General features: G+C 42.8%; 1 protein-coding gene across 5 annotated transcripts in view; it reads left to right on the top strand.

The window, feature by feature from the left end:
* The window catches only part of LOC122806846 (cyclin-dependent kinase 17-like), a 2,140,137-nt gene that overhangs the window by 917,949 nt on the left and 1,194,817 nt on the right, over positions 1-27,371 (top strand). The window lies entirely within an intron of this gene.

Below are 27,371 nucleotides of genomic sequence, written 5' to 3'. Positions count from 1 at the left end.
GCGGGGTTGGACAAGTGTCCGATGCCACTCGCCCGCTCAGAGCCGACTAGGGAGCCATGGCACCCAGATCCCTCGATGGAAGGTACCACTGAGGGAATCAGAGCTGACGTTAGAACCAAAGGAGAGTTATTGGAGTCGACAGTTCCACTACTCGAACCCCAACGAACTCTGGCTCCGAACTCATTGGAGTCGGAGGACGAACATCAAGAGAAGTGGACGGAGCCGATACCTGTTGAGGAGGGCTGGACAGCAATTTAGCTAGTGCCTGCGACTTTAGCAACCTACTGACCACTCTCTCCATATCATGATCCGACAGCCTAGAGGATCGAGAGGATCAGTGACTATGCTCACTCTGAAGTAAAGGAGACCAAGGAGCCGAATGCACAGACTCTAAGGAAGGGGACCTCAGCCTCTTGTTGCTCCGTGATGGCTCCGAAGCCTCTGATGGAGCCGATGGGGAGATTGTCTTGTCGGTGCCAGCCGGAACCAACGTAGAAGGTAAATCCTGTACCGAAGACGGCTCCAAAATTGGAGCCAATGGCTTAGTGGATTTAGGGGATTTCACTGGCTGTGAGCTCTTGGCCGGTGAATCCTGGGGTTTTAATAGACCCCTAAGAATCAACTTATTCTTACGCTCCGGCAGGACTCTTGGATTAAAGCCATGGCAAAGAGAACAAGAGTCCTGCAGGTGCACAGCGCCTAAACAATAGAAGCAAGAAGTGTGCCCATCTGTCAGAGACATTTTCTGACAGCATGAGTCACACTTCTTAAACCCAGAAACCTTAGATTCCTTTGACATACTTTACTGTAGAAGGAAACCAACCAATTTAGACAACAATAAAAAGGAGCAATAGTCAGTTCTACAAGAACAAAAAAAACACCAACTAGAAAGGATATAGATAAGTTTTTTTTTTAATTTTTTTTATTAAGAAGGTAACAGGAAAGCCTCTAATTTAAACAGCTAGCCTATAAGAAAAAAGCAGTAGGAAAGCCTCTAAGTTAAATGGCTAACCAGGAATGAAGGGGGGTGGGGGACAACTCTCTAAGTTAAACGAGTTCGACAAAAGGAGGGATACTGTAGAATAAACAGTTATCTACCACAGAAACAAAACTATCACTAATAATAAAGTACTAGAATAGTTAAATTCTAGTAAAAATTTACACAAAAAATTGTATACAAGCCTGAGCCAGAAAAATGACACCTCACAGCTGAAGCAGCAAAGGAGATCTGGGTAGCTATCACTAGGCATTATGGGATAAGGGGTATCCTCGAGCCAGTAAACAACTCTCGAGCTATTGAAGATGGCCAAGTCCCGATCCCAACCTGCAAGAAAGAAGATGAGATAGACAACTTAACATCTTATTTTAACACTTTTCGAAGTGAACACTTACTTGGATGAGACTTTAGTATAGCACAGGTACTTGGTTAAGACATTGCATTGATCTTTGCACAGAAAGATACAGGCCATGACGATAACTGTAATGTGTGTTATAAGTGAATGCAACAATTATAAGATGTGGTTTGGCAAGCAGATAATCTGTTACTGTAACACCTTTATATTGTTTGATTTGTAGTTTGTTTTTGCTTCAGATATGATTGAAAACCTTATAGGACACCTTCATGAGTTCTACCTTTCCAGTATTCTCTTGTAGAAGCAGTTATTTAGCATTCATCTTATGCATGCTGACAAGATTGTGCAGATGTGATGCCGCACCTTTGCTGCTCTTTGTCTAGGGCAAGGTTGTGTGTAGTTAAGTGTTACACTGTTATAGCATGATGTTGGTAATTTGGTCACTGTAATGCATTAAATGTAGTCTGGGCTTTACTTCCCACAAATGCAGGAAATGTGTCCTCCTTGCAAAATTATTTCATATTAAAAATTGTTTAACTAGTGTTGTTAGAATCCGCTGTGGTGCAGCGGTAGTGTTGTTGCCTCACAGCAAGAGGTTCTCCCGTTAGATTCTCGGCTGGAGTGCGGGGAGTTCCTTCTGTGTGGAGTCTGCATGTCCTCCCCACGGTCGAGTGGCATTCCGAAAGACATGCGTGAATGGGCATGCCTTCATTGAAGGTTGGGCGTCGAGCTGGCAACTCGACACCGTAAAAATCTACTGCCAATCATTAGTGGGCCGGAGTTCCGCTGTGGCGACCCCTAACTGGGAAAAGCCGAAAGACAAACAACAAGTGTTGTTTGCTGCTGAAAGCTGAATGTAGTGCTTTACGAATGTTGAACTTTTCATCATAGTTTTTGCAACAGGGAAGTCCACCCCTCTCTCAGCTATATTCTAATTGATTAACTGACTTGGAGAAAAGGAATCCACCCACATTTATATTTCCTGACATAAGAGTAATTCTGTTTCTCCTGAAGTAGTGCAACCTTGGATGGATTTACTATATAAACGGATGGGGTAAGGCTGTATGGGCTTCACTTACTCCCTCTCAGTAGCTTTGTATTCTGTGTTGGGCTGGATTTCAGTTTAGTTTCATTGCGTCTTACATCAGTAGTCTGCTTTTCAGTCAAGTGTAACCTTCAGATGGTGTGTTTTTTGTTTTGTTTGGTTTATGTATTGATTAAAATAGAACCATTTGGGCCATGCTAAGAACTTCTTTGCTGAGAATCCCAAGCTGCATGCTTTGTTCTTGAAGTCCCTTACTACGGAACTATGTTCCGTAGACAGTTTCCCCCTTAAGTAGCGAATTCGGGGCTCTAGTCTGAGTTGAGGTGCATGTTTTCTTGTCTTCTGAGGCCATTAAATTACCTCACGCATACATGCTTTGCTTTCATATGGAAGCTGTTGGACAGAACTTCTGAAACTTTGGACAGGTTAATAGATGATGCGATCACTGTGGCTTTTATTTGGGCTTATTAGATAGGTACACAAGTTCATAAGCATTTACTAGGCTATTGATGATCATGAGAAGTCTAGCCATACATCCCCATGGTAGTGTGTTTATCCCTTATATTTTGCATACAGATAACACAGAGATAGGCCAAACAAGGGTATTTGGGGACATTTATATTTTGAGGGATTATAAATTCCTTAGTTTTGGTGAAAGTAATGGCGGATGTGGAAGCCCCTGTAATAAATCTGTGGTTGTGGTATCCCAGCATTCCCCCTACTCCAGGTAATAGTGACCTCAGAATATATAATGTGCAGGACCCATGCTGCAAAAATGCTGTATTGTTATGTATTGTTGTAAAAGTGAGTTTTGGAATTGGAATTGCAGTTTAATTTCCTAAATATTAGGAATCACTGTTGCAGTCCTTGAATTTGTGATAAGGAGCCAGCTTTTAGACTTCAGATGATTACCTTAAGTTTGGGTCTTAGTTGACTTTGCTGTAGGAAACACAGGAACTGTTACTCACTTCTTTGCCTGACTTTACCTTGCTCATCTAAACATGAAACTGCACTCATTGCAAGCATTCTTAACCCTGGAAAATGCTGACATCTGCGCAGTCACAGAAACCTGGTTCAAAGCTGCAGAGAGCACCCCAACTATAGCTGGTTACTCATCCTATCCTATATTCAGATCCCAAACTGTGGGTAGTAAAGCCAAAGGAGGTGGAGTTTCCATATATATTAAAGACATACACACCTCCAGGCTGGTCAAACAGTATGACGCACAGGAGACACTCCAGGTGCAGTTAACCATTGACAAGACCCTATACAAATCATAGCTAGCTACCGGCCCCCAAATCTGACTCAAGATGTCCAAATTGCCTATCTAGACTGCTTCAAATCTATCAAGATTCAAGCCTTTACCCTGATCCTGGGTGATTTTAACTACCCAAACATAGACTGGAAAAACTACTCATGCCAGGACACAAATGAGCTAGTCGATACCCCCACAAGAGGTGATAATATCTTGGACTTGGTATTAACCAACATGAGTAACCACTGCAGCATCTCTGCAGTATCATCCTCCCTTGTAAGATCCGACCCTAAAGCGGTCACGTTCAAAGTCACCATTTCCCCCCCGACCCTCCTCTAGCTAGGGTCAAACAAAAAAACTTCAACAAAGCTGATTACAACCTCCTTGAGGGGTGGTAAAAACAGCTTCACAGTCCCCTCACCCTCCCTAGAACTGGCACTAGTATCCAAAACTATACCAAATTTACTATATGAACATTTGTATAGATGCATTGGAATGACTAAATCATCCTCTGCAAGGAAGTGAAAGTCTGTCTGGTGGACATCTGCAATAAATAAACTCTATAACAAAAGCAAAAAATTGCTGTCCAGGACTGAGAAATAGCAGGTGCCCAATTGGAAGCAATCTCTCCTTAGCCTAAACAAGCAAATAAGAGCACTAGTGAAATCCTCCAAAGCAAACTTCGCGTCCAAATTTTCCGCATCCACTAGAGACTATCACAAGGCCTTCTTCACATACATCTGTAATCTCAAAGGTAGCACCCAATCAGTTCAAAACTGGTGGTCAAGGACATCACATATACAAATGCCGTAGATATAGCAAACTTGCTGGCTGACAGATTCAGCGAAAATTTCACCCCTCTGTCCCCCAATCAGTAAATCAGACATTCCCAGTATCTGCCGTCTTCCCCATATATCTAGAGATCAGGTCATCACTGCTCTCTCAAAGGGAAAAAATACAGCCTCCATGGGACCTGATAACATCCCAGGCTGCATCCTACATGAACTCAGGCAAGAACTTCCAGCACCATTAGGTGCTCTATTCAGCCAAAGCTGAGTGGAGGAGAGCCACTGTCATCCCTTTACACAAAGGTGGAGTGTCCACCGATGTGGGAAATTATAGACCCATCAGCCTAACTAGCCTGATGTGCAAGGCCGTGGAATGGATCATCATGGACATCATTAACAAGGACATTGGAAACCTCCAATCACTCTATCCCACACAGTTTGGCTTCGTCAAGGGGAGGTCATGTCTGTTAAATATGGTTCACTTTTTTGAGACAGTCACCAAAGCCACGGATGAGAGGAAGGCAGTGCATACCGCCTACCTTGACCTGGCCAAAGCCTGTGACGCTATTCCCCATTTGGGAATAATAGATGAACTCTCTCAACTAGGCATCAATCAGCCACCTCAAGCAGTAGACCTATATCAAGTGGCATACCTCAGGGTTCGGTCTTGGGGCCTCTGTTATTTTGGATATACTTTTCTGAGGTACAAGCCAAAACCAGTGGGCTATGTCTGACCAGCTTTGCTGATGATGGCAAGCTGGGCGCAGTCATCAGTTCCCCTAGTGATGTGGACATCCTCCAAGAGGGTCTCACCCAAATAAATGACTGGTGCCAGAAACATGGCCTCAAGCTGAATGCAAAAAAATGCATCATTATCCCCTTTGGGGAGAGTGATGCCCCCACAAATTATCACATTTAATAATGTCCTAAGCATGCAGTCAGTCGTGAGGGATTTGGGCACCCATATTGATAGCAACCTGACTTTTGACCACAATATTGCTTCCATTGTAGAGAAAGCATTCTACATGGCCCACCTCATAAGTAAGGATATCTCATTCAGGGACAAGGAGGTCATAACATCCCTGTATTCGTCCCTTGTAAGGCCCATTATTGAGTACAACCCCCCATTTGGTGTGTACCTCGCAAAGCACATGCAGCAGTTGGAGAGACCACAGAGGTTCCTCAGCAGGAGAATCTAGGGCCTCAAAAATCTGCTATTCACAGGTAGGCTAAAAGCCCTATCCCTGTACTGTGTTTCATACAGACTCCTCAGAGGTGACCTCTGTCTGGCATACAAGGTGATCTTGGAGCCTGCCTTGATGGGACTGCTGCATATCTGCAAGTCAGCTCCACTCGAGTAACCCGCACATGTGGCCTCAGCTTGGTCTATGATATCAACAGGCCTTGTTGGCGGGACAGGTTTGTGTCCCAGGGATTCCCCCATCTGTGGAATAGACTCCCTCTCTATGTCAAGCAGAGTACCTCTTTACCCTTTTTTAAGCGCAACCTGGATAACTGGATGGGAAATAGAAAATGCATCCCTGGGATTCCATCCGTGTCCCTGCTGAACAGGGACATTGGTTGCTGATTTGTCTATACATGGGCTAAACTCTTGGCTAGGCTTATAAAGGCCATCACGGCCATTAGCCTAATAACTTCCTGTGATCAAAGGAGTAGCCTAGTAACTTCAATGAAAATTATTTTGGGGTCTTCATAGGAAGTCCGTTTATGGTGGATACTGTTGTTCAAGCAAAAAAAAAAAACAAAAAAACTGAGGGGCAGTTTAAGGAGCTGAAGTGAGAAAGGGCTAAACCTGTTAGCTGGGGTATCCTTTCACCTTCACCCCAAGGTTCTTCCAGAGTATTCAGGAGAATCTCGGGACAGGCCATGGCTTTGGCACACCAACAGTGTCAGCACTAGTAACAGCCAGGATTGAATATTTCTTTTCAAGGACACTGATGGGTTTGCTTGAGCTACTGCTAGTCAGTAGCAAAGGTAGAGGAACTCCTGTACAAGGGACTTCAAACCATGCTTCTCATTTGATAACTTCCAGGGTGTCCCTGAGGGAGGTGGTTGGCAGGTGGGCTTTATCTTGTTACCCCTGATAGAAGTCATACATATCACTATTGCAGTATTCTTTGCCAGAGGGATTCCCTGCCAAGGGTATCCCAACATCCAGCCAGTATACGAGAGCCATATGATTTTTAGATGTTGTATGTCACATGTATGCTCCCCGCTCAAGGCATAGGGCATGAAGGTGACGTACATACCTCAGAGCTTCTTTTCTGCTAGTCCAAATGCCATCATTGATAGTCTCTGTGAATGCTTCATAGGTGTTAATTTTATGAGTGTACATGTCATCCAGAAAGGGAAAATGTCAGTGTGGGAGGCAGGTTCCTCATAAGGATCATCATGAGTGGATGCTTTACAGAGATGTTTCTGGACATTGTTCATCAGTTGGATAGCCCTCAGGTAGATCCTTTTGCCTCGTCTTTGAACAGACAACTTCCTTTTTGCACCAGAGTCCCAAGTCCTCTGGCTTGGAAGGTGGACACTTTATTTTTTTCTTGGAAGGAGATGTGTCCCTACTTCTTCCCTCCTCTTTCTCTGATTCTGGGGGTCCTGCTCAGGAAAGAGTAGGACTCCCCCAAAATCTTGTTGGCGACTCCCTTTTGGCCCAGTCAACATTGGTTCCCCCTTGTGCACCTAGCCAGGAGCAATCGCCACAAGATGTTCATCGTGTTTCACTGTTGCAGTCATTACTCTTGGGTTATCCTGCTGACAGGCTACCCTCAGTTGGCCAGAATTCCAAAGTCTAGGTCCGGCGTCAGTTGCTGTCTCCACTTCCCTGACGTCAGTGCACCAGGGGTATAAAAGATGCAGCCAACGCCATTTTCTTCAGTCTTTCTTGCCGCGTGGTGCCCGAAGCAAAAGCAGTTCGCAAGTGCCGGTTGGCCAACTCCTGAGATTTTCAAATCCAAATTTCAGAACCGAAGTCTTCATTAAAGCTAAGTACCCCGTTGGGGAAACTTTTTTCTTACTCCAGACCGATGTCAGAAAAAGTTAACAATTGTATTTCTTGTGGGAAGCAAATACCTCATAAGGATTTTCACTCTTACTGTATTCCTTGCCTAAGCCCTGATCACAACGTTGCTAGCTGTCGGTTTTGTGCTAGATTTAACCAACACACTATTAAGTGTTGGTTCAATTTTGCATTTCATTACTTCGGCCGAAGATTTAACTATATAATGCCATTGGACCAGCCGACAACCGGAGTTTACAAAAAACGCAAGGATAAGGATAGGCATCCGAGGTCCAAAACCAACGACGAGACCTCTGCTACGCCAGTCGCCGGTTCTCAGTGAGGCGCTTTTGCAGCCCCTGGCGCCAGCTGCCTCAGAGCCACAGACCGTCCCACGTGGAGCTGACTGGGCCTCTGGATACTCAAGGTATTGGACCCTCGGAAATCATTCCCTCAGATGGGTCCGGAGCCACTGAGCAGGCATCGGCTTCTGAGGGTGTCTTCAGACTTACACAACTATATATTAAGCCCTCTTCAGCTTCAAAGACAAAGACTAAAGCAGCTCTAAAGACAAAGAAACAAGTACAGCATTCTCCTACTCAGACTTCCATGCCTAAAAACAGATGCTCAGAATGGCCGAAGACCTAATTACTTTGATTAGGGGCTCCCATCCCCCTTCTGATAAGAGGCCTAGGCAAGAGACAGAGTATGATTCTTCTGATCAGGTTTCTATTTCCTCTGATTCCTCTTCTGAACAGGATTACTCCATGCTTCCCTATGAGGATTCTGATGCTGAAGGATCCATTCCTTCAGCCTCTTCTCCTGAGGATTATTCGTTTGGGGAAACCCTGCATATCATGAGGGAGCATTTCCACTGGGAGAGCCAAGATAATTCTGAATCTAAGAAAAGGCTCAGAGACTTTCTACTTTCTATTACTTCCTCAGCACAGACCCCTTGCTATTCCACCTGTTTTAGACATTGTAGATGATGTATTTTCAGAGTCAGGCCTGTCCCCTGACTCTTTACCCCCTGCACCTGCTGAGCCAGACAGATACTACAGGGTCCCGGATTCTCATAAATTCCTATGTAAAAACCCCACTGCTGACCCAGAAACTATATCTCAGGGTCCCAAAGGGGTTAAAGCTTCCACTGCAAAAAACCCTGTCCCCTCTGATAGGGATTCTAGGGCTCTAGACAGATGGGGAAAAAGTCTACACTTCTGCTACCCTGGCTGTAAGGGCTTTAAATTGTCAGTTTCATATGCTTAAATATCAGCAATACTTAATGTCACTGCTTAAACAGAAATTGTTGGCAAATACTGAATGTTCAGAGAACAAAGAATTGCAGGATTTATTGCATGCAGCTGAACAAGTGGGAAAACATACTTTGCAATGTGGTTATGATTCACTGGAGGCCTCTTGCAGGGCCGCTGTTACAGGTTCTGTTATTAGAAGGCATTCTTGGTTAAAGGAACAGAATCTGCCTGATCGTGTTATAGCAAAATTATTAGATGCACCATTACAGCATGATACTTTGTTTGGTACTAAAGCAGAAGAGGTGTTGAAAAAAATGGAGGATAAAACAAAATCCATGCAGACAGTCAAGGATTTTTTACAGGTACAGCCACCCAGGTTTAGCAGGAACTGGCCTTCTAAAAATTGGTCCTTTCCAGTGTCAGACAGACCACAAAGAGGCAGATACAGACGTCCCAGAGGCAGATCTCAGCCCCAAGGCTCATACAGGCCTAAACAGTGGGGTGCTCCTTCCTCCAAAAGCGGAGAAGACAAATCACAGCCTTACAGGAAACAGTCCCAATGACTTTCCTCTACCAGATCCAAGCACTTTTCTTTTGGCAGCCCCCTTAGGGGGAAAACTAGCACTTTGTTCATCAAATTGGCAAATGATTACCCAAGACAAATGGGTCCTGAACATAGTGTCCCAAGGCTACAGATTCCATTTTCACACTCTACCAAGGTCAAAAGGTATGCCAGACCTGCCACACAATCAATGGGCAGAGGCACAAAAACAAATTACAGCCCTCATGGACATGAGGAACATTCAGCAGGTACCACAACAAGAGCAGGGGCAAGGATGTTATTCCAGACTTTTCCTGGTACCCAGAAAGGACAAAACCTGGAGACCAGTACTGGACCTGTCTATACTAAATATGTTTCTGGAAGTTCCAAAATTCAAGATGTTGACTCTACAGCAGCTACTGCCCATGCTGGGCAAGAAGGCTTGGCTCATAACTTTGCACCTAAAAGAGACATACGTGCATGTCCCAATCAGAAAATCTTGCAGAAGATACCTCAGATTCCTAGCTGGCTCAATGCATTACCAATTCTCTGCACTGCCCTTTGGCTTACCTACTGCGCACAGGGTCTTCACAAAATGCCTGGCACCAGTAATTGCGTTCTGCAGACAAAAAGGAATTCAAATATATCCCTACTTGGACGACTGCCTAATTCAAGCAGAGAACAAAGACATTCTTCTAAAGCATCTGGCATTTGTGAAAAGATTACTAATTGGCCTAGGGTACGTAGTAAATGAAAAGAAATCAAAACTAGTGCCCTCTCAAGAGATAATATTCCTGGGTGCAAGCTTAAATACAACTGCCCAGATAGCTTGTCTCACGCCAGACAAACAAAAGCAACTGACTTCTTACTTCAAGAAATTGGCAACAAAAACCCACTTATCTGCAAGGAAAATCCCGCAGGCCTTGGGTTTCATGGCATCCTGCATTCTACTAATTCCATATGCCAGACTGCATATGAGGAAACTACAATGGTATCTAAAAAGTGTTTGGACTCAGCATTGCCACAGCCTGGAGACAGTAATTACACTCATTCCCTGTCTGCAACAGGAGTTTTGATGGTGGGCAGAAGCCTGTCACCACAACAAGGGTCTGCCATTCAGTTTACCCACAGCCAGACAGACACTGACAACGGATGCATCAGATTATGCCTGGGGGGCCATTATGGCAGGAAAATGTATTCAGTGCACATGGCCTGCAAACCAGATGCATCTTCACATCAATCAAAAAGAGATGCTAGCTGTTCAAAATGCCCTGACAGCTTTCAAGGACCTGCTTCATCCAGGACAGTTACTGATAAAGACAGACAACACTACGGTCATGTGGTACATAAACAAGCAGGGAGGTACACACTCTTACCCCCTCTGCAGACAAGCAATGACCTTATGGGACACAGCATTTGCTTTTCAAGTTCACCTGCAAGCACAATTCCTGCCAGGAAAAACAAATACTCTAGCAGACGAACTAAGCAGAAACCTCATGGATACCCACTAATGGAAACTGGATCCACAAGTCTTCAGCATGATAATAAGGAAATGGGGATGCCCAGACATAGATCTATTTGCCTCCCCTCACAGCTGCCAATTGCAGAGATTTTGCACCAGGACTTATCACAAGCAAGCATGGAAAGAGGACGCCCTATCATTTAGCTGGAAAAATCTAACAGTATATGCTTTTTTTCCACTGCCTCTCCTTCCCAGGGTACTCCTAAAGGTCAGACAAGAGAAGCCAAAAATGATTCTGATTGCACCAGACTGGCCACGCCAGCACTGGTACCCAATCCTAAAGAGCTTATCTCAAGGTCCAGCATGGCTAGTGCCTCAAACTTCTCACTTGCTGACCCAACAAAACAATCAGATCCTGCACAGCCAACTCAGGACCTTAAATCTGGCAGCATGGCGGATATTGTAGCCATTCAGAACACTCCTCTTTCTAAAGCTGTTATGGATGTTATCTTGGAGGCCAGGAGGCCCAGTACCAGAAAATCTTATGCAGAAAAATTGAAGAGATTCTCTGCTTGGAACCAGGAACAAGGCATTGACACGTGTGTACCAAATATCCCTCAGATTTTACAATACTTAACTGAGATGCTGAACAAAGGCCTTTCTTTCTCATCAATTAAGATTCATGCCTCTGCCATTTCAGCCCATTACAATACGGTTCCATCTATCTTTTCTCATCTTTTAATAAGGCAGTACTTCAGAGGGGCCAAAAACATTAGGCCTCCAAGGAGAGCACCATTTCCGGCCTGGGACCTCAGTTATGTTTTGGAGAAACTAACACTGCCTCCTTTCGAGCCAGCATTAACAGCAAATATAAAATTCTTATCCTGGAAAACAGCTCTGCTCCTAGCAATAACCTCCGTAAGGTGAGTCTCTGAGTTACAAGCACCTCATGGCTGTGGAACCTTTCATCATTTTTCATCCAGACAGGGTTTCTCTGAGGACAAACCCTACATTTATGCCTAAGGTGGTGTCCAGTGTGCCCCTCAACCAAACCATTCACTTGCCTACCTTTTATCCGAATCCACAGAACAAGGTTGAGAAAATTCTGCATTCTTTGGACATACACAGGCAGTTACGCTTCTACTTGGACAGAACTAAAGTTTTCAGAAAGACTGAGCAACTTTTAGTATCATATGCTGCAGTATCACAAAGAAAGGCCATCTCAAAACAGACTTTTTCTAAATGGATAGGCCATTGCATCCGTTTCTGCTATTCTCAACATGGCAAATCAGTGCCTAAGGGCATTAGGCCTCATTCCACCAGAGCAGCAGCCACTTCAGCAGCCTTCCTCAGACGAGTACCAACCAAAGATATCTTAGAGGCTGCAACCTGGAGTTCAGTGCACACTTTCACAAAGCACTACCACTTACCTCTTTACTCTAAGTGCAGAGCAGGCTTTGCCACTGCAGTTCTGTAGGGCCTCATAGCCTCCCCTAATCCTATTTAGTCCAGTCACCCAACCTCAGCTTTGGGATTCAACTCAAGAGTAATGACTGCAACAGTGAAATCCATGAACATAGTACAGTTGTGTACCTACCATAAATGTAGATGTTCGAGTGTATTCACTGTTGCAGTCCAGGTTACCCACCCAGCATCCCCCTTTTCTTTGCTGGGACTTATCTACACTTCTGTGTCCTATACAGCCTATTTGGTGTATTTGCTTGTAGATGAAGGAAATGTTATTTTTGTGCATGCATTTTTATTGGCATATTTTTCAGCCTACCAATTTGGGGACACCTGACATCTGGGGCAAGAAAAACTGAAGAAAATGGCGTCGGCTGCATCTTTTATACCCCTGGCGCACTGACGTCAGGGAAGAGGCGACAGCAACCGACGCTGGACTTAGACGTTGGAATTCTGGCCGACTGATGGTAGCCTGCCAGCAGGATAACCCAAGAGTAATGACTGCAACAGTGAATACACTCGAACATCTACATTTATGGTAGGTACACAACTGTACTTTGCCTCGCAGGGTGGATCCTCTTCACACAAAACAAGGGACGTCTAATCCATCTTCACTTGTCCGTCTAATCCATCTTCACTTGTCCACTCTGCAGCTGACATTGTGGGTGATAAGATTTTGATCCATTTTAGGCACCTTTTTTCTAAGGATGTGCTTCGAGTTCTGCAAGAGGTCAGGAAACCCACTACCAGGAAATCCTGTGTGTCTAAATGGAAGAGATTTTCTATTTGGTGTCTTGCTCGTAACCAGAATCCACTTTTTATGGAGAATCCGTCCGGTTCTGTCTTATTTGTATGAATTGCTCCATGCTGGGTTCACATATTCTTCTGTTAAAGCTCATCTTTCAGCTTGTCTGTCATTAACTTCACTCCAGCTTCTAAGTTTGAGGTCAAGCAATTTTTAAAGGCATCCTTCTTATCAGGCCTCCCAAGAAGCCTATCCCACCTTCTTGAGATCTCATTTTTGCTGTTGAAAACTTTCAGACATCTTTTGAGACTACAGCTTCAGCTTCCTTACAACATTGTAAATGGAAGACTGTTCTTTTGGCTCTTACTTCAGCTAAGAGATTATCTGAACTCCAGGCTCTTTATCACTGTTCCTCCAGGCTCTTTATCACTGTTCCTCCAGTTTTGGTATTTCATAGAGACAGATAATTTCTTTATGCTCAAAGAAAGTAGTTAATGAATTGTCTCTTAGTCTGTTAATTTGACCCTATTTTCCTTCTGTGCAGTCTGCTAGTGAGAAGGTTCTTCATACGTTGGATTTGCATATTTAGCTCAGTTATAATTTAGATAAGACTGAGGCCATTTGCAAGTCTGAACAACTTTTTATTTCCTTTCATCCATATCTCTAGGTTTGGCTGTTTCTAAGCATACCATATCCTCATGGATCTCCAAGGTGATTTTTTTGTTACTTCTTTCATGGAAAATGCCTTTCTGCCTCTGTAAAGGCTCATTATACCAGGGCTGTGGCTTCCTCTGGTGCTTTTTTTCAAAGGATTGGCTACCAATTCCATCTTTGAAGCTGCTACTTGGACCTCTGTCCATACTTCCACTAAGCATTATAAATTGTATGTTATTTCCAGAGCAAGAGCTGGCTTTGTCAGAGCAGTCCTGCATGGTTTTTTGAGGGCTCTTCGGGGCCTTCCTACTAAGTTTCCTGTTGAGCTTTTTTACTCTGTCTTTGGTAAAGAATACTGCAACAGTGATATTGAAGCACATAGGTACATTTGTGTAAAATCTTACCATGACAGTAGATGTCCTTTTCTTCACTGTTTAAGTATTCGCTCACTCCCTCACTCCATCCTCCTGTTCTCTTCTTTTTTCACCATTTGGATGCACATGTTCCTCCTAATTCCTTGAACTGTTCCTTCTGGAGATTTTCGGTTCTGAGGTATGTATGTCCATGTACTACTGCGGTGGTGGTGCTGCTGTAGCGTTGTCACCTCACAGTTGGACATTGCCTGTTCGATTCTCAGTTAGAGCGTCTTCTGTGTGACAACATGCGTGAATGGGATGTTCCTTCATTGAAGGTTGTGCGTTAGGCCCGGCAAGCCAGCACGTAAAAATCTACTGCCAATCATTAGCGGACGGAGTTCCGCTGTGGCGACCCCTAACCGGGAAAAGCCGAAAGACACAAGCAAGATATGTATGTCCATATTTATGCCCTGTGCCTTAATAATGGAGAAAATATGAGTCAGGGGGATGTTACTTCAAAGGCTATGTTATATAATTTTTTTTGTACCACCACTGTGCCTTCTGTATACCAAGTTGCTATCCCCATCGACTCCTTCCTCTGTTTCATTCTCATCCATTCAAACCTCCCTGTAGCTCTGATTGCTGTATCATGAAACTGCTTCTTTCTTCACTAGAATTCCTTCCAGTTTCATTCAGTGTACTTAAGGGGGGCAGCTTGTCCATAATGTACTTGCATCATTACATTTTGAACTGACCCTGGGTGAGGCATTTAACAAGGAAACCATCCATTTCTTCTCTGTATTACAAAAGTATCTGGGATTGTATTACTGTTTTTCCTTAAAAACAAAAAAGAAAAAAACAAAGAATTCTAAGCGTATGCATTCCAAAGCACAAGTACTTTTTGATTTTCCCTCCATCTGTCCTTCCCTTGCTAAACAGGCAGTATTGAATATGATTGTTTGGACCTCCAGCATCTTTATCTTCATTTGAACATAGTGTCAGAAAGGTGTTGCATTTCTAGATCTGATCCTTTCATTACCGGGATCCTCAGTAGGATGGTGATGGAGCAGTTTGTCTCTGTATTACACTCGCAGGGTTTGATTCTGACTTCTAGTTAGTCTATGTGGAGCTAGCATGTGTTCTTTCTTCATGCGGTTTTCTTCCAGGTGCACTGTTTCCCAACCATCTCCCAAAGGAGTATTAGCTGATCGATTAATTTTAAACTGGCGATGTGAATAACTGTTATAATCTCGATCTTGACCCAAAAAGGTAACTTATAAATAAGCTAAAAAAACAGTCTTGAGCTTTCTCCTTTGGCCTCTCTTTAATTCTAACGATATTCTCAGATGCATTTCATGCTGATAACATGGCAGTAGTTTGGTATGGCCAGTAAGCAAGGAACGAAGTCCGTATGTGTGAATGCAGTTCGTCTTGGGTACACGTTATTCTCTGATCTTGTCCTTGATAGCATGTCAGTTTCCAGATATTCTGAAATAGTTTGACGTTCATTTTAGTAGGTGAACCACCAAAGGCCATTCAGCCAACAGGCCTAGATAACACACTCAGGATCCCCCCAATCCAGAAAATCTGTGGCAGATTAGAGTCGGTCTGACTTCTTATCCTGACTTTTAATTACCAGGTTAGTGTTAGACATCTTGGAGACATTTTTGAAATGCGGAGAGTGGTTTGGTTGCCCAGATCTATGGTTTAACAGCCGCTGCTTTTATCTATAACTGATTTCCTTTATATAGTGCAGTAGCTTAGTGTTTCATTTTGTTAGATATATATCCGATTTCATTCGGATATGCAGCTTTTTTCAGATGTTTAAATTCTGACTTCATGAGTAGAAAAAGATTTTACTTTCTCATTTGGCCTTGAAGGACTCTCAGCATGTCAGTACAACGATCATACTGTTAAAATGCATACGATATCCTCCTATTCATCTATTGCAGTATTCCTGATATAAGGGAGTTTCCTGCCAAGACAGAGACCCGACATCGGCCAGTATACCAAATTCTTTAACTACCTTGGGTGCACAGTATGTCTAATGTAGCCCACCAACAAATGTCGTCCATAAAAGAGACATATGTGAGCACCACCCTCAGAACTTCTTTGCCTCCAGTCAGATCACCAGTCCCGGATGTTGCTCTCCTGTTGGAATTGCAGATTTCTAAGATAAGTGCCCTGTTGGGGAAACCTTTTTTTTTTGTCTTTTGCTAGTTTATTCCTTACAGAGGTTAATGTCATCCAAGAAGGGGAAATGTGACTGTGGAAGACAGATTCCACATAAGGATAGTCATAACCAGTGCCTTTTCTGCCTCAGCACGACCACAGAAACTGCTCCATCTTCCAGTCTTTAATAACAAAGACCCTCCATAGTCGGTTGTCCTCCCTCACAATGTATCTTAAAAAACAGTGCATTAAGCTTTTGGCAAAAAACGTGATGGGTCCCTCCTCAGACCCAACATCTGAGCCTGCTAAACGTAAGGCCAAAAAGCATAGGCCCAAATCTGAAACTGCGCCTCTTCATTTGGATGTCTTTCCCGAAGCACTTAAGAGCTCAGAGACATGTGCCGACCAGGATCTGGACCCACAGGCCGAGCCCGTTTCGCAGGCTGCCTTGGCTCTGGACATTTGCACATCCAGAGAGGTCTCTCAGACATCTGTCTCTGACATCCAGGGGGAACCTAGGCTGATTGTGTCTGAGGGGCCTAGTGGAGTTAGCCAGGTTATCATTAGGGAGGATGTCTATTCTGATATCGTCAAATGTAGGCCTATGTCTGGCTCTCCTTCTTTGCACCGCATGGATACCCCTGCAAAGAATAAACAAAAAAACAAGCATGTTTTACCCCCCTCCAGACCCACAGAAGGAATGTCCAAACTTCTCTCAAGGCCTTTATGGTGTTTAGGCCTCCATCAGGTCGTCCTGCACCCCCACTGGCCTGGCCTGCCTCACCACTGAAAAGACCTAAGCCGCAATCCACTTCAGAGGAAGATTCCCCTTCTTAAGAGGATGATGAACCCTTGGATTACTCTTCACAAATCCCCTCTCCTTTGGACTACACCTCCCCAGAAGAGGATTCTAATAGTACAGAATCCCCCTGGAGGAGATTTCTTTTGGGGAGGCTATATCTAGAATGTGTGACCACTTCAAATGAGACAGTACAGTTATGTCTGAGGTCCAAAAATGCTACTGTAACCTCCAAGTACAGTCCCCTAGTCCTTCAGCCGTTTCTGCTAGTATATCAGCTTTTTTGGATGCTTTTGCATCCACCTCCACTCATCCAGACTCTCAACCTCCAGCTTCTAAAAGCCAGACAGGTACTACAAGATTCCCAAGGACTGACGGTTTCTTTTCAAGATCCCAGTTGCAGATTCTTCTGTTATATTTGTTGTTTCTGACTAGGCCTCCTGTTTGCTTCCTTCTTCTTCCCTACTGTCCTCAGCAGACAGCTGGAGAAGCTTGGAAAGATCTATACCTCAGCCACACTGGCATCCAGAGCATTAAACTATCAGACACACTTGACCAAGCATAATTTGGAACTCCTCTCAAATTTCCAAATCAGACATGCCAGATTCTGAAAACAAGGCCCTGACATCCTCCATGCTTGCTACTTCTTCCCAGGTAGCTAGACACTGTATCAAGTGCAGCTGTGATGCTGTAGAAACCACATCTAGAGCTGCTGCTACTTCCTCTACTTTCAAAAGATTTCCCTGGCTGAGGCTTCAGCCCTTACCTGAGGCCATCAAGGCTAAATTAATGGATACCCCCTTGGACAATACTGCCCTTTTTGGCAAAGCCTCAGCGGACCTTTTCAAATCCCTACAAGAGAAAAGCAGTCTTGTCCAAGGTATTCCCCAGCCACCTTCTGCTGAGCATACATCGCAAGTGTCTGTGATTTTGGCTCAAAATTTTGCTTTTTCTTCTACCTCCTAAAACTGACAACTTCAGGAGAAAAGGTGCTGTTTTACACTTGGTAAATAAGGACAATAATTAGAAACCTACTGTATTTTGCTTCACTAAATCCATGTTATTTCACATTATCTTAATCTGCTAGCTTCTAAAGTTAATAGCACTAATGTTTTAAAAAGTGTCTGTGTGTCCTGTGCTAATTTCTGTATTTGTACCCGATTTTGAAGGCAAGAAGTTGAGAGCTATGGCAGAGAATGGCCCCCACTCCCTGGTAAAATGTTAGCTGGCAATTGGCAGCTTTCCATCCACCATTTAACACTGGCAACTAGTGCAGTTTTTGTCGAGTGAGGAGACCTCCATGTGGAATTCTGATCTTGTTTTATAGGGAGGCCTATGCAATGCTGAAATCGCTGTCGTTAAAACTGTCTAGTCAGGCAGAAGAAATCAGTCTAAGGAAATGTATATTTGATAGATTATTCTTTCACTAAGGAAATGCAAATACCCCAATTTTTTTATTTTTTTGCAAGTGTGTGCATTTGGAGAGGGAGGAGAGGGCTCAGGGTCATTCTACTTTTGTAAACTGCAGCATGTAGGTTTTGCATGAGTTCCCCTGGAGTGTTGTGTTTATATATGTTTATGTGCACACACACAGACACACGTAAAGGAGGTACAGTGATGTATTTCTGAGTGTTTGTGCGTATATATATATATATATATATATATATATATATATCTATATATATAATATGTGTGTGTGTATGTGTGTGTGTGTGTATATATATATATATATATATGTATATACGCACGCACACACACACACACACACACACGTAGAGGAGGTTCAGTAATGTATTTTGTGTGTGTGTGTGTGGGGGGGTTCAAAGTTGTTTCACTGTGGCATTCTGAAATCTTGTGGGGAGTTTATCAGCATCAACATGGAGGGAAGGGGGGAAGGCACTTTGCGTGTGCTATCAGATTACCATAAATCCCAGTACTGTAATAAACTCCCTCTGCTGGCTGTCGTCTTTCCAGGTCTTTTGCTGGCCTAATTGAAACAGTAAAACTTATTGGAAAGGACATTGTGTCACCCTTTGGTAAGGGATGATGGGTTTACATGTCAGTGCTGATAAATAATTTGCCCAGCCTTGATGCTCCGAGAGCCTTCTATTTGTGTGTCTGGTATGATGTCTTAGCTTTGACTTTTGTTAGCCTGTTTAGTCTGTCACCTGTAACCTCCCCCCTCCCCAAATGGATTTGGCCTGTACCAAATACAGAAAGAATACATTGTGTTATATGTGCTTCAAAAGTAATAAAATTAAAATCAGATGGACAGCAAAAAGAGAAACACAGTTACATCCATGTGCTTGATCTTAATGAGCTGTAATGCTATATCAGTGATGGTTTATAAAGGTCTGCCTACAGAGCAAAAGGCAGCATAAATAACCCATTTTCAGTACTGAATAGTAATTTGTGCTACTGTACAGTATTGTGAGTTTATTGTAAGATCAGTTTATCATACAGTGCTGCTGTAGAGGAATGCCAGATGCTTTTTGGGGATTACCTGTTCAACAGAATGCAAATAATGAGATTTCAACTAAAATTGAAAATATTTATGTACAATTTTTTAAGTACATGTGAATAGAAGTCAGATCCTTTCACTAAATCCTGATCCATCTTTGAAAAGCATTGAAATGCAAACTAGCTTTTGCTTTGGAAGTAAGCTGGTACAAGAGTGGTGTAGGTAGCTCTTGGCATGAACACATATTTATTTTGTCTCCAAAGGTATTTGTTTTCTATTTTTCATAGAGAGCTGTGCTGGAGAATAAAATGCCAATTTTCAGGTATAATCTACAAACAACTAAAAGAACTGGGCAGAAAACATTTATCGGTTAAACATGGATTTTTAAGTACTTAAATGAATGAGCAAAATAAATCTGGTATTACTAGACTTGTGTGAGGCAACATAGACAGTAGTGTTCACTGTTCTTGTGATAGGGATATGGAGAACGAATCAAGTGGTATTTGAGGCCAGTAGTTAACTTAGGTTTAGTAGTGGGAAAACACTTCTCACAGGCGTAGAGAATTTAATATTTAAAACGTGATCACATGCTTAACTTGTATTTGCTGTGTTTTAGTTTGTTTTCCTCCCAAACCTGTACTCTCCAGAGTTTTCATCCTTCTCCCTGTTAACCACAAAAGTTTCTCTCAATACTACTTACTCCGTTAAAACTACAAAGGTTTTCTTTATTACTTCTCCTGGTTAATGTAAGTATAGAATGACTGGATATATATACCAAGAAAACTGTTGAAGTTGTTGTATTAGTCACTCTCTGGAACGTTAAACTCGCCTCTGTTTGCTGTAAAACGTAAGTACCACTCAGATGTTCCCAAGATCAAATCAGATATTCACAGTGAAGCTGGAAGCAAGAATTGTTCGTAATGTATAGATTTTTTAACAACATTAAAAGGATGTGTATGTCATTTCATTTGGGGACTGCATTATGTTAGTTCAGTTTAGAATCCTTAGACTGCAGTAAAGTACCCAAATTACTACTAATGTGTTTGCACAGACACATTTTTTAATCTTTCCTAGTAGATTATCATTGTAAGTAATTGTAAAAGGTACCTACCTTCAGAAGTTGTTACGTAGTGCAGGTCTTTGTGTTTCACACTGTCTTATAAAACCTGCTTAATGCAGGTTTTTACCCCAGAATTTCTTCTGTAAATGGTAAATGACAGTGAAACAGTAGAACTGACCTGGCTAAGAAAGTGAACTAAATATAAAAAAACAAAACACTGGAATCTTAGAGCTGATTTGGAGAACTGTTCTGTTATAGTGGTACAGTTAAGGGTTCGGTGTTTCTGATGACAGTCCTGCGGTGAACCTGGTGAATATGGCAGTGCCTGGTTATTCATTGTAATGACATCAAGGGTCTCTTCGTTCTGTAGCTGAAATTCCTACGTGTCAGTTTTGTACGCTAATCACAGAGCCTCTGCTGCTTTTAGGTGTTACTTCAGCAAAGCAAAATAATATGCAGCTGGTAATGTACTGGTTCATGACTTTTATTTTTAATCAGGAAAATGACTTTTTCCAAAAACTTGTTTTGAAATTCTTTGTTGTAGGTCTAGTTGATGCAAATTTGTTATATTTCACTTTCCATGTTGCCAGCATGAGCAAATATTTTGATTGTGATGTGATAAAACACAGCTGTCTCCTCTTAGCAGTATTCCTGTGGCTTTGTTAACCTTGGTGAGTTTGTCCCCAGGCTGTTAATGCTCACTGACTGCTGTTTTCATTCAAATTGAGATGGACAGGGGGTGGGGTGGGTTGCAGTCTGAGCCAGTGTTACAGCTGAAAAAATCTTTGGTAATGTGCTTTCCCCGGTCATTTGTTTTGGGAATAAATAAATAAATAATGAAAATGAAAAGAATCTATTTGCTGCCTGGGGAACTCAAAGAATGATGCCAGTGACGGAATTCCTTCTAGAAAGACATTGTTTGTATTTTAAGGTGGTACATGAATGTTGCCGAACAATGGGATCTATTACTATAGAATAGAAAAAAAATGTTTTGCATTCAGATTTACTTGTCGAGAGATATTGTTCCATTTTTTTAACACTTGATTTATGGCAAAAAAGGATTGCAGACTGTAAAAGGCTCTGTTCTTTAACAGTGGCTTGTATACTCTTGGCATCATTGTCTTTCCTCCCATTAACTTATATGGAATGGTGGAGCTGTAAATAGTATCCTACAAACTGGCTTCAAAACAATGCTTTGCTCATACAACAGATTTTCCAAGCACTTCACTCTCAGTCTTATGATTAGCAACAGGGGCATAGCCCTCAAAATATGCAAGGGCAGGATGTGTATGATCTAAATGGTACCCATTTTATATACTGATGTTTGCAGTCTCTGGTTTCAGCAGAATGTGTGTGTGTGTTGCAGTCTCTGGTTTCAACAGAATGTGTGTGTGTGTGTGTGTGTGTGTGTGCGCGTATTTAGTCTTATAAGTAAAACAGATTAAATGTTTAAACATCCAAAATGTTGACAAGGCTACTGCTTATACTCTCAGGGTATTAGCCTCACACCCCCTGCTAATAATATGTACTAACTCCTAAATCGCCTGCGCATGGATTGTTGATCTTGCACACCTGTTTACCATCTGTTTCTATTGACCAAAATATGCTGACCAAACAGATGTTGTAAAGCATATATATATATATATATATATATATATATATATATATATATATATATATATCTTTTGTCAGTTCGCTGACAGAATGAAGTGCTTGGAAAAATTTTTGAGCATCCAACATTAAGTGCTTGAGATTTTGAAAAGGAAGGTCAAGTGTGGAAGGGTAAGATAAGTGTGTGCTTGTGATTTTAATGACATAGCTTTTGGATATACCGAAAGTTTCAGCATTAAAGGTAAGGGTGTGTATGTGCACGTGTTTGCAGTTAAAGTGTGGACTAGGGAAGGAGATAAAACTTTAGTGCTTTATGTATGTGTTGCATGTGCTGTCTTGAGTGTCATGTGCAGTGGTAGTGTTACGGGAAGGGTTATTCTAAGGTGAAGTGTGGTTTTGGGGCTTAGGGACTAGTTTAAGGTTAGCCACTGGGGATTCATAAGCCAGTGCATTCCTTTGTGCCGGTCCCGAGCCCAGATAAATGGGGTGGGTTGCATCAGGAAGGGCAACCGGCATAAAAAATTTCCAAATCATACATGTGGACAACAGTACAGATATACATACCGGATCAGTCGAGGCCCAGGTTAACACCAACCACCACCAGTACTGTTGGCTAACAGGGTGCTGACGGAAATTGGGCTACTGTTGGCCGAAGGAGGAGAAGAGGGGGAAGGCATGTCCGAAGGCAGGTAAAGTCTAGGACTGTGATAGTGAGGGTCGGAACTTTGAATGTTGGCAGTATGACTGGTATAGGGAGAGAGCTAGCTGATTTGGACAGAAGGAAGGTTGGTATATTGTGTGTGCAAGAGACCAGATGGAAGGGGAGCAAGGCTAGGTGTATCGGTGGCGGGTTCAAATTGTTTTATCATGGTGTGGATGGGAGGAGAAATGGCGTAGGAGTTATCCTGAAGGAACAGTATGCTAAGAGTGTTTTGGAGGTGAAGAGAGTGTCTGATAGACTGATGTTTATGAAGCTGGAAATTGATGGTGTAATGATGAATGTTGTTAGTGCATATGCTCCACAAGTTGGGTGTGCGATGGATGAGAGAGAAAAATTTTGCAGTGAGCTGGTTGAAGTGGTGATGACTGTACCTAAGTGTGAAAGACTAGTGATTGGAGCAGATTTCAGTGGGCATGTTGGTGAAGGGAACAGGGGACGAGGAAGTGATGGGTAGGTATGGTGCTAAGCAAAGGAATGCAGAAGGTCAGATGGTAGTGGATTTTGCAAAAAGAATGGACATGACTGTAGTGAATACGTATTTTAACAAGAGGGAAGAGCGTAGGGTGCCATACAAGAGTGGAGGAAGATGCACATGGGTGGATTATATCTTATGTAGAAGGGCCAGTCTGAAAGAGATTGGAGACTGTAAAGTGGTGGCAGGGGAAAGTGTAGTTAGGCAGCATAGGATGGTGGTTTGTAGGATGACATTGGTGACCAAGAAGAGGAGTGTGAGGGCAGCACCAAGGATCAAATGGTGGAAATTGAAAAAGTATAATTGTGAGGTGGAGTTCCGGGAAGAGTCAAGACAGGCACTGGGTGGCAGTGAACAGTTACCGAAGAGCTGGGTAACTACAGCAGAGCTAGTAAGAGAGATGGCTAGAAATGTGCTTGGTATGACATCTGGAAAGAGGAAGGAGGACAAGGAGACCTGGTGGTGGAATGAAGAAGTACAGGAGAATATACAGAGAAAGAGGTTGGTGAAGAAGTGGGATTGTCAGAGAGATGAAGAAAGTAGACAAGAGTATAAGGAGATGAGGTGCATGGCAAAGAGAGAGGTGGCAAAGGCTAAAGATACGGCATATGAAGAGTTGTATAAAAGGTTGGACACTAAGGAGGGAGAAAAGGACCTGTACTGATTGGCTAGACAGAGAGACAGAGCTAGTAAAGATGTTCAGCATGTAAGGGTGATAAAGGATAATGAGGGAAACATACTCACAAGCAAGGAGAGTGTGTTGAGCAGATGGAAAGAGTACTTTGAGGGACTGATGAATGAAGTGAATGAGAGGGAGAGAAGGTTGGATGATGTGCAGATAGTGAATCATGAAGTGCAGTGCATTAGCAAGGAGGAAGTAAGGATAGCTATGAAGAGGATGAAGAATGGAAAGGCTGTTGGTCCAGATGACTTACCTGTGGAAGCATGGAGGTGTTTAGGTGAAATGGCAGTGGAGTTTCTAACCAGCTTGTTTAATGAAATCTTGGAAAGTTAGAGGATGCCTGAGGAATGGAGAAAAAGTATTTTGGTACCGATTTTTAAGAATAAGGGTGATGTGCAGAGCTGTAGTAACTACAGAGGGATTAAATTGATCAGTCACAGCATGAAGTTATGGGAAAGAGTAGTGGAAGCTAGGTTAAGAAGGGAGGTGATGATTAGTGATCAGCAGTATGGTTTCATGCCAGGAAAGAGCACTACAGATGCGATGTTTGCTCTGAGAGTGTTGATGGAGAAGTACAGAGAAGGTCAGAAGGAGTTGTATTGTGTCTTTGTGGACTTAGAGAAAGCATATGACAGGATGCCTAGAGAGGAGTTGTGGTATTGAGGAAGTCGGGAGTGTCAGAAGTATGTAAGACTGGTACAGGATATGTACGAGCTTAGTGTGACAGCGGCGAGGTCTGTGGCGGGAGTGATGGATGCGTTTAAGGTGGAGGGTGGGATTGCATCATGGATCAGCTCTGAGCCCTTTTCTTATTTGCAATGGTGATTGACAGGTTGACAGACGAGATCAGTCAGAGTCCCCATGGACTATGATGTTTGCAGATGACATTGTGATCAGTAGTGAGAGTAGGGAACAGGTGGAGGAGACCCTGGAGAGGTGGAGATATGCTCTAGAGAGAAGAGGAATGAAGGTCAGCAGGACTAAGACAGAATATGTGCGTGTGAATGAGAGGGAGGAGAGAGGAATGGTAAGGATGCAGGGAGTAGAGGTGGCGAAGGTGGATAAGTTTAAATACTTGGGATCAACAGTTCAGAGTAATGGTGAGTATGGAAGAGAGGTGATGAGAGTACAGGCAGGATAGAGTGGGTGGAGAAGTGTGTCAGGAGTGATTTGTGACAGATGAGTACCAGTAAGAGTGAAAGGGAAGGTCTACAAGAGGGTAGTGCGACCAGCTATGTTATATGGGTTGGAGACAGTGGCATTGACAAAAAGGCAGGAGTCAGAGCTGGACATGGCAGAGTTAAAGATGTTAAGATTTGCACTGGGTGTGACGAGGGTGGACAGGATTAGGAATAAGTATATTAGCGGGTCAGCCCAGGTTGGAAGGTTTGGAGACAAGGCCAGAGAGGCAAGATTACATTGGTTTGGACATGTGCTGAGGAGGGATGCAGAGTATATTGGGAAAAAGATGCTAGGGATGAAGCTGCCAGGTAACAGGAAAAGAAGATGGTCTAAGATAAGGTTTATGGATGTGGTGAGAGAGGACATGCAGGTGGATGGTGTGACAGAGCAAGATGCAGAGGACAGGAAAAAATGGAAACAGATGATCCGCTGTGGTGACCCCTAATGGGAGCAGCCGAAAAAAGAAGATTCTTTAGAAGGGTGGTGCAGGGAGGTAAATGAGTTCAGAACCAGTGGTGGCAGTAGCACCCAGAAAAAAGTGACTAACTGGACTATTGCTTGTTGTGAAATATATTGTAGATTAGCATTGACTGTTTATGGTAACTGATGTGGAAGAGACTACTGACTGGGACCTTAATTGAATGCCACTACTCTGTAAGGAAGCAAGGTGATTTTTCCATAGATTTCCTCCAGCTTACTTCCAGCCATCAGTTGCATCCTATTGCAGGCCCATCCTCAGTGTCTGTAGTAAAATGTAGAGGAGATGAAGCAACCCTGGAGCTAAACCATTGTAGTGGGAAGGATTTTTGTATTCACCTTACCCTTTTTTCCTTTCAGTCCCCTGTTGAGCTTGAAGTAATATGAGTTCATTTTAAATATTTGTGTGTGCGCACAGCCACTGTGGATGCATATACTTCTTCCTCTGAATTGCCTGGGCTAAGACTTCCAGCTTTCATTTGAGGCAGTTTGTCTATGCAGAAAACCCCTTGCCCACTCCACTGGGAAGATAAGTGAATGCCACTTTTTTAACCCACTCGATAGGCCCTCTGCTTAACTGATACCATGTCGCCCGTGGGCCCACATATCTTAGGGGGTGTGTTAAGGTACCTGTTTATGGACTACATCCGAAAAGGGACTTTGATATGCCAAATTCTTGGGACCTTTATCTGACGTCTGTAAAGCTTTATAGATGAGTACGCTGACATTTCACAAGAATAGATGGTCTGTATTTTTTTCCAGATTAAAGTATATTGTTGTAAGGGTAAGGAATATTAAGCATGTAAAAAAAACAATATTTTTAAAAAAAGATCTTGAGAAAAGTGATATATTTTACAGAAGGGGTGCTGAATTTTTAGGACAGCTTTCCCATAGTTAGTTTAGTCAAAAATAGGACTAGAATTTTAGAAAATGTGGGACAGAGGAGATGACCTGATTAGGTGGTATCTGCAGATTCTCAGTATTGAAGTAGTTAGACTAGCTGAACAAAAGGGACTCCATATACCATCAAACTATTATCATTTTAATGTATCTTATTCACTCAGCTGATAACTGCTTGTTGGCAGACTGCACTCATCTTTATCACAGCTGCTAAGATCCACCATGGTCCCCCCATCTCTTACAGTACTCCACCATCTGCTGAGAATGGCACCTCTTTTTGAAATTATTAGTTATGGTTGGTAAGAAGATTTCAGCATACTCAGGCATGAATTTATGGTCTCTCCTTCAGCTGTCAGAGCTAACTTTGAAAGTAGATATGAGGATGCTTTGATATGTAGAGTAAGTTGAATTTAAAGGCAGAGAATGCAGAGTTATGAATTTCACATCAGCAAGTATTGGTGATCGTGTGTTGGAGTTTGATGTCTCCAGCATGAGTAGTAGTCAGATACCTTGATTCAGTGAAGGTGGAGGAGCTAAAAGAATGGAGACCTGGAACTCAAAAGGCTAAACAGAAATGACTCCTCTGGAGTTTGCATAGCTGTTTGGGTAGCTTAGTTTTTATGCAGTCCAGAAATCATCTTGACAGAAACCTTTTGGGTGCTTTGTTGGGGTATATTCCAAAAGGGACATTGTATTCAATGGTATGTCTAATAAGGGAAGAGTACAAAATGACAGACTGCATCAGACCTACAGGAGATACCTGTACAAATAAGCTAAGCAAGTTAGAAGGAATTTTATCCAAAACTGAGACATAGTAATCCAAAGAGTTTCTTGACTTTAAGTACTAAAATCCTGGATAGTTGTATCTGTTTTGAGAGGAAGACCAGCAGTGTG

The sequence above is a fragment of the Protopterus annectens genome, chromosome 7.part0, assembly GCF_019279795.1.
Source record: "Protopterus annectens isolate FY-2018-M chromosome 7.part0, PAN1.0, whole genome shotgun sequence".
NCBI classification, from domain to species: Eukaryota; Metazoa; Chordata; order Ceratodontiformes; family Protopteridae; genus Protopterus; species Protopterus annectens.
Note: the sequence above shows the minus strand (reverse complement) of the source record. Positions and strands in the feature narration are given on the sequence as shown.